Source organism: Falco peregrinus, chromosome 2 (genome assembly GCF_023634155.1).
Source record: "Falco peregrinus isolate bFalPer1 chromosome 2, bFalPer1.pri, whole genome shotgun sequence".
Taxonomy (NCBI): Eukaryota; Metazoa; Chordata; class Aves; order Falconiformes; family Falconidae; genus Falco; species Falco peregrinus.
The window spans coordinates 86,586,858-86,599,626 of NC_073722.1; the positions used below are offsets into that span (position 1 = coordinate 86,586,858).

Here is a 12,769-nt window from a genome sequence, read left to right on the forward strand (position 1 = left end):
AATATAAAGAAATCCAAACCCAAAGGATTCTAATTTCTTATTTCAATATGGTTGCTGATGTTACAGCATACCCATTAGTTTTGCAAGTATCAGCGCCTCTGAGCGGCTCAGTGTGATGAATGATGCTTCTTATAAAACAGCTTTCTAAAAATCAGTTCCATCCAACAGCTGTATATGTCTGTCTCCCAACAAGTGTGATGACATTGCTGCTTCCTAGTAACAAACAGTAAAGATACCACTGCTTCCCCAAACAAATGCTATCTCTATGAAAACCTCTCCATTTGTGTGTTTTATTACTTTCAGCCATTCCTAAACTGCATCAAAGGGGATACTGGGAAGTCTCACTAAGGGTTGTGAAGATAGAAATTTGATCAGAATAAAATTTTGACCAAACCTATGGTGATGAATAGCAAAACAAAAGTTTCTGATTCAAGGTCTATGCTTCAAATGCTTGTGGCAGACAAAAATGGTTCTGAGACATGTATCACAATCTCAAATGGAGTACAACCTGCTTGTTTGTGTGCTTCCCCTGCTGAAGTAACTGTAAGAAGGTGTTTTTCAGTTCATCAGGCAGGAAAAATCATGTGTTGATAGAAAAGTTGTGTAATGTAATGCTATGAATCTATAAAACTGATGAATAGCCTTGATGTTGATGCAGCTGGTGAGAAGATGCTGTCAGATCATTAAGCATAGCCAGGTGATTTGTCAGTTTTCAAAGATGTTGAATTTTCTGTCTTCCACTTCCTCCCTCAGACTCTTTGCACATGCATGCATCCTCCAAAGCCATCTTTCATTACAGCCTGAAAATCATATTTTTCCTCCTCTTCTCCCTATTCACCTAAAATATCCTCTAGGTTTCCAGGGATGATTTTCAGCTCAGTATCTCCTTTCTCATAGAGGATGGGTTTGTGCACAAACATTTATTAGCAAGTTTAGGCTAACACACTGGACTGTAATTATCACATTCAGTGTTCTTAGGAAATTCTTTGCTGCTGCAGTAGCTGAATGCAGCCATCCTACACGCGGGCTTTTTTTTTCCCCCTCCTGTGGCTACAGACAATAAATACTGCTTATGTATGCTTTTTACAGAGCAGCAGATTGGTGTTAGATTAATTCTAAAACATATTTTATCAGATTAATCTGATTAGCTTGGATTTCAGATCTGTTCAGCAAGACATGCTAAAAATCTCTCTCCAGTTTAAGTTCTTGGAGAAAAAGCAGTGAGTTCTCAAATGTATCATAACAGAGAAACAAAGCTCCTACTAAAAACAAACCCTGAAGCAAGAGGCACCCAAGGCCATGACAAATGGAAAGAGTAAAAGCACAAAGAAGCATCAGGAAAGCTCCTCCAGTAATACTCCGCCACGACCAAAGCGCCTATGACTTTGCCAAGTGGCACTGCAAGATCACATTGAGTTTTTTTATTAATATAAGCAATTCTGCCTGGGCCAGAATGACCATGCGTATGAGCAACCTGCCAGGACATGTATTCAGTTAAAGACCTCATGGTTTAATCCCACAGATACAGGTAAGAAGGTAATTGAAGCATTCTTCATTTTGTTCACAGGGTGAATGCTCTTCTGACTTAATCATGATGCTTGAACTGAAACCTCTCACAGGAGATGAGAAATAGACATAAGGTGTGAGAAAAGGATCTTCGAAAACACAATACAGAGAAGGCATTTTTCACACTTGTGCAACCAAGATAACTTCTACTGCAAAAATCCACTTCTGCTGTAGGCTAATATTGTGCATACAGTGAACGTACCCCTGAACAAGGAGATCTCAACTATGACACACAGAAAAGCAGATACCTTTATGTGCTCAAAGCTAGCTTTTGACTTGCTAGGGGAGGGGTGAAGACACAGCAACCTCATTTTTGTCCCAAGTGACTGATTTCCTGTAATTCATCAGCAGCTTTGCACTGCATTAATTTTACTTTGTAAATGCTCCGCAACACGGACTGGCTGGGCTTCAGGACAGTCAAAAAAACTCAAGTGGAATCTGCCTATGTTTGCTCAACACCTCATTTTCAGGCCACTCGTCATCTTGGTATTAACAATGCAATGGCAGTTCTACCGTGGAATAAATTCCTTATAAATATGGATTACAAAACTGAAATGCCTAGGTAATAAAGACAGCTGAGAGACACAAACCCACAAGTAGGCTCATATTTAAGACCGGTTGAAAATGTGACCAGACTGACAGCATGCAACTCTTCTTAACATCTTTATAAATCTCAAATATGAGAAATATGCATATGCATTTAAACAACACAGCAAAGGACAAAAGCAGCATTAGAAGACTCAAATGCAAGTTGCAGATACATAAGCACAGTATTTTATTATTGCACTACATTTTCAGGCTGCATAAATAATTGTACATATATTCTGTGGCTGTACTAAGCCACTGTGACAATTATGACTTTATTGTGGCAACAAAATGCCAAGAAATCCACTGAGATTTAGTAATATTTTCTGACACTGCAATCCTGCAGCTATCTCCACAGGCAATTAAATGAAAATGCTGCACTGCCTCCTGCTACATTCCAGAGAGCTATATCAGGTAACTCAGCCTGCCTAAGAAAAATGTTGAAGGTGTATAAACAGTGACTGACAACTGTCAATCAGCTCTAACATACCCACTGCAACTTCTTGAAATGGTTCAGATAGGCTTGCAAGAGAAATACTACACTGTATTCCCCTGAAGATGTGAAAAACATCTTCCAAACAGGTTAATCTTCCTGAAAAGGAAACCTATATTCTTCATGGGGAAAAAAACCTGCAGTTGTGGAACATTCCAGATTGCTTTGCGCTTTCCATGCCAACCCTTCCTGCCACCCCCACCAAATACAGAGAAACTGGGCCATGCTGCACTGAGATGGCAGCAGACACCAAGAATATCCCAAAGGGGAGATAGGCACCTAAGTCTAGTCAGGCACCCAGTCTGTTGCTATCAGCTACTTGCTTGGCCAGAGGAGCAGGGAGGCTTGCAGCTGGCTAAGACATGCTAGTGCTGGCATGCAGAAAAACCCTGGGAAGGGAACAGAAAGGATGTAGATGTATCCCAGGAAGTAAAGGCAAAAAGAGACTACCTTGCATTAAGTGTGTGAAAGAATAATAAGGAAAAACAGAGGGAGTTACCGAATGTAGACGAGAGAGAGCAGCAAGGAAAAGCGTACAGAGGACAGAAAGGAAAACCAGAGTAAAAGAGGTGGCAGAAAGTGTTGCAAGAAAACAATAACTGTTTTCCATGGTGCTACAATAGTGACATACTGAAGACAGCAAGGTGGTTTTTGTTGCAGCAATGGCTTAAGGGGAGACAATTCTTCCACCTTCAGTCCCTTCCAGTGTGATTCTCAGCCCACAGTAAAAATCCCTGCCTCAGAAGGGCTATTGACAACGAACTAAGCTTGTCCTTAGAATAAAGCAGGGTACTAACATGGAAAGGCTTGGCATTACACAAGATTGGTCACCAAATGCTGCTAGGAAGAAATTTAGTACATCCGCGAGCTCAAAGCTACCAAGGGCACTTCTACAGTAAACTTAGCAGCATTTCAGTGGTCAAGGTCAGAATCACAGATGAGTCTCTGAATCATCAATATAGTCTTTAGCTCTTATAGGTTATTCATACCAAAAAAAAAAAAAAAAAAAGATAACAAGTAGTTGCAAATTTTCTTTTTGGGGGAGGTTTTGGCTCTTTGTCCCCTATGACCTGGGCTAAACTTAAACAGTTGATGGCTGTGCTTTGTCATTCGTGAGCCGGAACACACAGAGATGCAGCCTGCATGCAGCATCTGTGCCACAGCCTCTTCCTCAAGTTGTTCAGATAACTACTGTGTCCACCACAGGACATGCTGTGCATCTGACACATGGGAATTGATTTTAACACATTACTCAGGATTTTGCCCGTTTTCATCATGCTTTTATATTACAAGCAAAATCACTTTCTGAAACTATTAAAGGACCTGGCAACAAATAAAGCAGAGCCTCAAATTCCTGCCTAGAGGGTCTATGCTACAGCATTTGTAGACTCAGTCATAAGGCAAAGTTTGCTGATAGACAGCCAGACTTAAACTTCATTTGCATAAAGTGTACCAGAAACATCCAGTAGTAATACAATTCTAGCAAACATAGCAATCATTTGTTCTGCTTGACAAAGGTCCCCAGACATCAGCCTGAAATCTCCCACTGAAGTCCATTTACCAATTCTGCTTTCAGTGGCAGAACCAAAGACTTAATTCACAATGAGCTGGGCCTCAATTTTTATACTGAGCAGTCAGGAACATTATGCCTTTCTTATACTCTCAATTTTAAACTTGTAGGGCATAACACTGAAAACCAGGATTAAATTTAATATGTTTTGAATTCACATGATCTCATTACAGGATGCATAACTGTGCTAAATGTACTCAGAGGCCCAGTATGTGACAACTATACACACAGCTCAGCAATTCTGTCTGGAAAGGAGGGTTTGTATAATTTTACTTTAAGAACCTTTTGATTTTAGTCTTAAGCCAAAATCCAAACCAAGTGGCAAATTCTGAACACTGAAGTGGCCTGCCACTGAATGGCGATTCCCCTTAAAACTATTAGATTTTATTCTAAGGTTCAAAAAAGGTATACACTTTTAAAGAACCTTAAGCTGGTCTCTTTTACTAGAGCAAGGCATCAACTGCTCTTACCTTGCAGTAGGATTTGCAAGGTAACAGCAAGTTGATACCTTGTCTAATTCTCCAAGTGCAGAGGTATGTGCCTTGTGTGTCTAATTAATCATGGACATTTCCAACTTTCAAAGGGGAAAATGTGATTTAAGTACAAAGACAGCTTGCCAGATTCCTCAAACAATTACAGATGTTTCTTATATGTCTGACCTAAGAGGGCTGACTGCTGAAAACTAGACTTACCAAACCACGACAATTTCCTCTACAAGCCATTTGTCTAGAGCAAAAGAACAAGAGGAGGTCTAGATTTATGGATCACGACACAAATTTATAAATCTTTGCTCTTAGTTTATGACTTAAAAAACATTTAAGTATGGAGTTTGTCAGCCAAAGTAGCTTTTGGTCCTTTAATCGTGTGTTCCAGTTTAATGGAGCAGAGGCAGCATTTGTGTTTCCCTGCCTTAACATACACTTACTGGTTTTGTTCAATGCCACTATCCACAGCAAGAAAGCATGTGACCAAACTTGCAGAATACTAGAAATGCAGCTGCTAATTCCACTGTGGGAAATATGAGAAAGAATGTCTTTACCTTGAGGGTGACAGAACCCTGGCACAGGCTGCCCAGAGAGGCTGTGGGGTCTCCTTCTCTGGAGCCATTCAAACCCGCCTGGAGCGAGACTGTGCTGCCTGCTGTAGGAGACCCTGCTCTAGCAGGGCGCTGGGCTGGGTGGTCCCCAGAGGTCCCTTCCATCCCCAGCCATTCTGTGATTCTGTAATAGCCCAGATGAGGCAACTTTTCGCCCCAGCCTTAAGACTTTGTTTTCAAACCTGTAGGGTTCCCTGCACATCAGAAGGCATTGCTGCTGGCACACCAACTATCGCTTCTCCAACCTTGTGAAGAGATTGCCTGGCACGGCAGAACAGAATGGCTATTTACAGCTCACCTGTCCAACACACAGGGTCTGTGGTGTGAATCAGTGTCACTTAGACTAGAGGATGGGTTTTGGTTTTTCAAACAGCTTGTCCTGGTAAGTGTGAAGCAGCCCCTGATCTGCTCTAGTGTTTGGATTCTTATGCTGGATTAAGTTGCCCCCAAGTTACTGTTGCTCGACAATTCCAACGTAGAGGACCTGTCCTCAGTTTCATGTAATTTACCAGACTTTAACCATTTGGGGTGACTACTCTGAACATAGAATTTTAAGTCTCTGTCAAACGAATTTTTCAGCTTTTTTAAAAAACAAAAAAGAAGAACACTTCTTGCCCCATTAAATTCTGGTAACTTAATCTCTGTGATACTAATGGTGATGATGTTTTGGGACTAAAATTTGGCAGGGTGTTGCCACTGACATTTCCTCAAACCAAAACTTTTAATCATACATTATCCCAATTTTTTAAATAGCTTTAGCTGGTTCAAAACACCACTTTTTTCAGTGAATGGGCTATTCAAAAATGCTAATCAGGGACCCATTTCACTAGGAGCTGTATAAACACAGCTGCTAGGAAGGGTCTGATACAGATTGTAGCATAATGGTTTGAATTCTGTTTGGAGAAGAACCTCACGGTGGCAACTTCAACATGCCAAACACGCTTCTGTGACCCCAAAAAGAAATGTGATGTGGTTTGATTAAAAATAAAGTGAAATTTAATACTCAAATACAAAGAGCGGAAGGTGAAACCAGAGCAATAGTGATTTAAGTTACGTGTATTTGCACAGAAGAGCAATACCACATGAGTAAGAAAGGAAGAAGCATAGATGAGGAAGAAAAAATAGCTCTGAGGAAAGAGAGGTGAAAATAACCTGAGGCAAAACCAGAGCCAAGGAGGCCAACTGAGACCTGCTCCACCTACCAGAGCGCTGCTAGCCCTGGCCACTGAAGCAACTAAGGAACATGGCCACTGAAGCAACTAAGGAACCACTAATCCTGCCAGGATTTAGCAATAACTTGCTGAAGATTCTAAAAACTGTATTCTGCTTCAGTCAGGTCATTTTCCTTCAAAATTATTCACCACCTTCAGGGTCCAGTAGAAATCCAGTGTGGAGCCAAAAACAGATGGGAAAATGTTTAACACAAGCAGACTGACTCAGTGCCACGAGAAAGCCCAAACGCAGTGATTCAGAGATAAGGCACTTGAGGCTACTGGTGGAAAGCACCGAGAGGACTGTTTCAGGTGGTTGCTTCTGCACGCTCCTGTGGATGCTGCAGAAAAAAACCAAATACTGGTTATACACACTTTGCTGTGGTTTTGGGGGTGGGGGTGGGGGTGGGGTGGGGTGCGGGATGGGAAGGTTGCTTTGTTTATTTGCTCAGTGCTGAAATAGCACTCAGTTGAAGCTACAGACAGTTATAATCCTAGCAATCATTTTATTGTGTCACAGAAATATATATTTGAGATAGTTTGGCTTCTATTTATTCGGTATATATAACAGTGGCAAGGAGTTTTCAAAAAGGGTTTGCAGTTGGATTGATGGACATGTTATCATTTTGGAAGGCAAGATGGATCACTCAAACTAGTGGGATAAAACAAAAATACACAATGAATTCTCCTTAGCCAAGGAAACAAAAGAATAAATGATGACATTCTACATGTACCTTAAGGTATTACAGGGGAAAAAAATGGACCAGAAAATTTTGCAAGAGAACTGACTTCAAAGAATATTTAAATTTCAATTTGAAAGGATTTCTAGTAAAGATCTTTTTGGAATGGATGTGGAATTCGTTATAACAAATTATGTAGCTTACCTTCTTGCTGGATCTTGAATTCTCATTCCTACGAAAGAAAAGGAACATATCAGTGTTGTATTGTCAGGCTGAAGCTGGGGGTGCTGTTAAGAGTATTTGCAAAAATACCTACTTACCTAACTCTGTGTGTCTCAGGTGAGGAAGGTCCCTATAATTTTGATTCTTTTGATCATCTTCAAAAAAAGAAAAAGAAAAAAGTGGGCTGCATCTCAGATTGCAAATGCTGGTATCACCCAACTTGGACAATCAGTGTTGGCTGCTGCAGTTGAAACTGGCTATGGCAAAGCAAATTGTGTTGCATAGCAGATGACTCAAATCTATTGTCAGATTGGTATTCCCACCTATACTATACAAAAAGAGGGCAACACTCATTCAATAACCAGGTTAGGTTGCTTGAGCTTTCCTTTGGGTATCTGTTCATTTTGCAAAATAACAGTTCTGTGGACTGGACAGTTCTGTACAGAATAAATAGAATTTTTTGGGAAAAAAATCCATAGTCTATAATGGGGTTTTTGAAAGGAACTACTTCCACTAAAATCTGCTGTCTTCTCTTAGACTTGCCTGCTGGCAAGGAAGGCATCATTGCCTATTCTTTGGATCACTCTTGCTTGCTTGTTTACATGAAGTGGTCTGGCCTTCCTAATAGATTGCACCTGTGAAAGATTTGCCCAAGCAGCAAAATCACTCCCAGGGAAATAGTTTTTAACCACACTCCTTAATAATGATCTCTGGGATGTACTGCCTGGACTGTGAATTCTAGCATGTTCCTGACTGACAAAATCTTTCTGTGAAATGGAGCCTTTAGTCTCATTATGAGGATCCTTTTTGCTGGGATTGATCTTGATGCTCATTTTCTTTATGCAGAGATTGCTAATTTGGAGAGGGAGATGGGGACAGCAGAGGAGAACACCAGGGGTCAAATCAAGGACAGCAGACAGGTTACTTGGCAGGGTAACTACAGATCCTCATGTTTTGCTGCAGTATATGATTTGTACATCATGCACTGCATTAAGAAATAAGACACAAAAGCTGCTAACTGTATATCGTGTTCAATTCTGGCAACCTCAGTGGGCTATAAAGTCCAAGCCATTAGGAGGAAGCTGACACTCTGTGTTTGACATATGTTTGTTATACAGCCTCGCCTTGTAATTTTACCCATGCACTCCAGTGTTAGACTGTACGGCTCCCTTTTTGAGTTCCGTTTTGGAAGGTACTAACAATCCTGACAGTCAATATCTTATTTCTATCAAAACAGTTATCCAGATTCTCTGACAGGACACAGGATGAGTTCATTCCAGGCATAAAGTGACTACAGGAAAATTATAAGAGTTTACTTTGCAGCTTTACTAGGAAACTATTGATGGATTTCTGATGCCTTATCACATCTCTTCCACTGCCATGTGGCTGACATTACTTTAAACCTTTAAGCAAAAAAAGTTTCAACTGCCTTAAGTATGAACCAAGAAATTATTTCTGGTGACCTTAGAGGATTGCTTACATGTCAACTAAATGTCTATAATTACTGGTAAGAATTTATCAGAGGTTGAACTTAATCAAGATTTCTGTTGATTATCCAAAGCCTTGGAGACCTCTTAACTTTGCACACTGTGTTTATTACTGTTACTCACATAAATCAGTTTTCTTGAGCTTGTAAGGAGATTTTTCTAGGATAGGTGTTGAGTTGGTCAGAGGTGCTTACTTCACAGTTCTGGAAGCTGAGGACTTCTACCTTCCCCAGTGCAGTAAAATACAGATCCAAGTTCAAGTTTCTATACTTGCTGTGACAACAGACATTTGTCACAATTTTTCTATACATTTTTTTCTGCTAGAAGAGTCTTTGCATGCATTCTCTATCTCTGTTGAGATTAAGTTGCTACCTAGCTTAACAGACAAAATTTAAGCCAGTAGCTTAGGTATGGCAAGACTGCTTTGCTATACAGGATTTTTCAGGAGGATAACGAAGATGTTTGTTCCAGTCTCCACCACTTAGGTGCAAGTTAAAAGCTCGGAAGCTTCTCTGACTCTGCTACTGACAGCATACCCAGAAATATTAGGCATGTATGGGCCTTTACAATGTATGATAGCGTAAGTGGAAAAGGTAAGACTTTGTGCCCACAGGCAAGTGCTTTTCCATTTTAATAACCTAGACAGAATCTAGTTTGACTGTTTTTTTTAAAGAATTGACCTAAGGATTTAGCTAAAAGACTGAGTTATATTATCTTCTGAAGTATAATAATGAAATTACAGTTGTGACACAGACTACATCAAGTTTTGATTCTTTCCTCATTTAAATTCCCTTGTCAAATTTTAATCAAAACATCATTTACATTGCACTATTTTTTTTCATAGTAGCAGAACACAAAAATAAGTGTAAATCACCTCAGAGTTCTTAAAATCACATTAAGCTGGAGCTTAAACACTTCTTTCTAATGTACAACTTGTGACTGATCTTATATTTTGATTATTAACAGTGAAGTTATTTTTGGAGAAGCAAATGTTCATTTCTAAATTAAGAAAAAGAAAAGAGTTGCTACTAAACAAGTTGCTCTTCTCAGTAATCAAATTCCCCCCATCAAAACCAAAGAACAACTCTCAAATGAATGATCTCTTACATTGAGACTCCAGCAACAACCACAGATAAACGGATCATTGTCACAACACAGAAAGTAGCAAGTCTTAAGACTTGTCAGATCTCTGTTTTGTAAAGTGCCTCTGCTGCTCCCATTTCCCATGAACAACTTATTTACCACTCCACAAACAGAGAAGGGATGCATTGAGGATTCACTATTAAAATACTTACCAAGTATGAAAGTAATAGGAATAAGTCTACCTTAAAATGGTTGTAGGCTAGCGCCCATAGCTGGGATTTATGCTTTTATGTCAAAAGACCTTGGTTCAAACCCACAAACGCTTCTGGGTTCACTGCATAAGTGCATTAAGTTTTCAAACAGAAAGACAAATAAAAGATTAGGTTCAATGGTCTGTTCTTCTTAATAACTAACAATAATAAAATTCTATGAATCATTCTCCCCTTCCTGAGTCAAAGCTTCCCAGAATCATATCAAAATTTCCCTCTCTCCAGCCTTATTCTAACAAAAATCCCTGGTAAAGGAAAATGAGGAAACTCAGCGCTTGTTTTAAGAAGTATTCCCTCCCATAGAGCAAGTGTTTTTTCCAGCCTTTACTTCCCTAAATGGAGCACTGCATTAAATAGATATCTCTCTACTTGAATAGGCAGAGGCATGAATTCCTCTTGTTTTGGAGAGGAGGGCAGCCTCCTAGTGTGATAACAGAGCCTGACACAGCAGGTGGAGAACGTTGTCTATTCACAACTAATGATTACCTCAGGTATTTAGTGACAGAAGTGCTGGAGCTGTGCAGCACTCTGCAAGGTAATTGTGCAGGCCAATTCCCCACCAAGTTTGTTCCACGTAAGCACAGTTGATTTCCTGGGAAACCTTTTATTTTGCTTCAGTTCTGATAGCATCTGAAACTCTTAATGGAGTATTTGACTCAGCCTTGAGATTATCAGGTGAAAAAGTAGAAAACTGTTACCAGAAATTTATTAATTTCAGCCTTTTCTCTGGCAGAAGACTAGGCAGAAACATAAATAAGTTTTATAAGACTAAAAATGTCAGGGAAAACCATCCCTGAAGGATGAGAGAGGAACTGGAGTCATAAAGACAAACACATGGTAGAGAATCAGAAAATCCTCCATTGGGTTCCAACTCCTAAATTAACAGTATATTCTGACGCACACTGGGGAGAGACAGCATTGAGACAATCTGGTTGTTCCCTTTATGAGACGGAAACAATCTCCTACCCTTGCTCAGCCTTTCTCAGTAATCACAGGAGGAATCACTCCAGTCTGTCACACAAGGAGTCAGGACACCCACACAACTTTTCTCTACCACTGGTCTTCCTCTTTTCTGCCCAAAATGGTCAGTCTGTAACGTTATGGCTCACTACTGAGCTCTTCTAGGGACCGCAGTGGATTTAGGAGACACATACTGTCGTACCTCCAAAACCACCTGCAGGGCTCTGACTCGTGGGAAGTGGAGGAGAGAAAGGTTTATCTTTCGACAGTAGAAAAGAAATGCAAACTTTAATTGCCATATAGCTAGTGCCTAGCACATGTGAATAGAGAAGATAAGGAAAATACCTATAGCATTTCAAATTGGGCTTTAAAGAGAAAGGGCTTAATCCATTTCTCATTAAGTCACCAGAAGTAGTGAATTGACACTCTGGCTAAATGTATACATACAAAAACAGCTGAGAAGAGAAGCAGGGTAACTCATCTCAGCACAAGTTAGATTACTTCTGCAATCTATAACTAATCTTTGGACAACAGTAACAGTGCCAAAACTCCACGTGGCCACTTTGAACTGGAAAAGAATCCAAAAATGGAGGACAGCCGTCCAAAGGGAAGACAAAAGCAGATTCCAGCAGCTTTGCTTACGGGCTTTATTCATACTGCTTAACTCTACACAATGCAGCCTGGCAGCACTTGCCTGATCAAATTAACAGTGTGTCCCTAACGAGCCTGCTTGAAAGTTCAGTGTGTTGTGATTAACCAAACAGTTGATGAGACTTCACAGTCCTCTCCCCACTGCCTGCCCAGATGACAGACTTGCCCCTCTCATTCACTGCCATTTCCTTAAGGACACATTAGTGACGTGTCACAGAGGCTTGTGATTTTTTTTTTTTTTTAAATGGTATTTTCAGTTTTCAGATGAACTACAGCCTTAAGCCAAAGAGCAGGGAAGGGGAAGTTCCCAAATCCCCCTGGATTTGCTATAATCACTTCTGGCCAAAGAATTGTGCATAATAAAAAGGTACAGAAGGGGAATACCACAGCACCGATCTTGACTCAGACACTGCTCACTTAGCAGCAGTACAGGACTGTGTGGCAGCTATGTACTATTGTGTCCTGACTCAGAGGTGGAACAACACTGTTAGCAGGTCTGATACTTTTTGCAAGGATGTCCATCTCTCCATTCACTCCAGTTTCCATATCCTATGTCAGATACTAAATATAAAAGCCATCTTACAAGCATTCCCAACAGAAAAGGAAGTGACTGGTAGTTTTGGGCCCTCTTGACCTTGAATTTTTTTAATGGGCACATGATTCAAGATGGGCTAGCACCACAATATTGAGCTTCAAATCTGAACTGTGAAGAGGCTTGGATAGAGTTGTTCAGTTTATTTAATTACAAACTTTAGCCTTTTGATACATGGTACAATGTGGATTCAGAATTCTGTGGTCTACTTCTATTCACTTCTTTCCTCATTAGTGTGTGTTCAAGGGCTCTTACACGCAAAATTTTCATGAAAACAGAACAATCAGTCTAAATGACACTTGAT

General features: G+C 40.2%; 1 protein-coding gene across 4 annotated transcripts in view; it reads right to left on the reverse strand.

Moving 5' to 3' along the window:
* ZDHHC8 (zinc finger DHHC-type palmitoyltransferase 8) overlaps positions 1 to 12,769 on the reverse strand; it is a 125,584-nt gene that overhangs the window by 56,414 nt on the left and 56,401 nt on the right. Inside the window, exons 2-4 of one of the 4 annotated variants that reach the window (XM_027780792.2) lie at positions 7,522 to 7,578; positions 7,406 to 7,433; positions 6,675 to 6,862 (exon numbers count right to left, since the gene is read on the reverse strand). The exons of 2 other annotated variants lie outside the window; for them this stretch is intronic. The gene's annotated coding sequence lies outside the window, so the exon portion shown is untranslated. The remainder of the gene's footprint in view (positions 1 to 6,674; positions 6,863 to 7,405; positions 7,434 to 7,521; positions 7,579 to 12,769) is intronic. One more of the 4 variants, XM_055796613.1, reaches the window with a different exon arrangement.